A 515-nucleotide genomic window follows, 5' to 3' on the forward strand; every position below is an offset into this window, starting at 1 on the left:
ATGACTAGAGAAGATAGAAGAACAGGGAAGATTATACGGTAAATGGTAAAATAAGTAAGTAACAGTGAAATCAAGGTAAGCTGTAGAAATGTAAAACTAGAGGAAAAGGAAGATGATGGTAGAAGAAACTGGAAACAAGACGTTTAGGCGAAATGGTGTGCGAGGAACAATGTTTGTTTAATATAAAGTGTTTTAAAGCACGTATTTTAAACACTGTATAAAACACAAGAACACGTTTCACATTAAAGCATTTCAAACAGTGTTATAAACTGTGTTTAAAACGAAAATAAAAGATTCATACATAAACGTTGTTTAAACTCATTCGGTTACAGTAAAGGTGTCTCCAAAAAAGGGGTCTGTCATAGCCCTATATTTTATGATATCAAGTGATTTTTTGTGACTGTTATATATTAAAGAATCTACAAATTGTTTAATTTTTTTTTTAATTTTTTAATTTTTTTAATTTTTTCATTTTTTTTAATTTGAAAGAGGAGACTGTGGTAAATATTAAAAAA

The sequence above is a fragment of the Agrilus planipennis genome, unplaced genomic scaffold (genome assembly GCF_000699045.2).
Source record: "Agrilus planipennis isolate EAB-ADULT unplaced genomic scaffold, Apla_2.0 scaffold157, whole genome shotgun sequence".
Lineage (NCBI taxonomy): Eukaryota > Metazoa > Arthropoda > Insecta > Coleoptera > Buprestidae > Agrilus > Agrilus planipennis.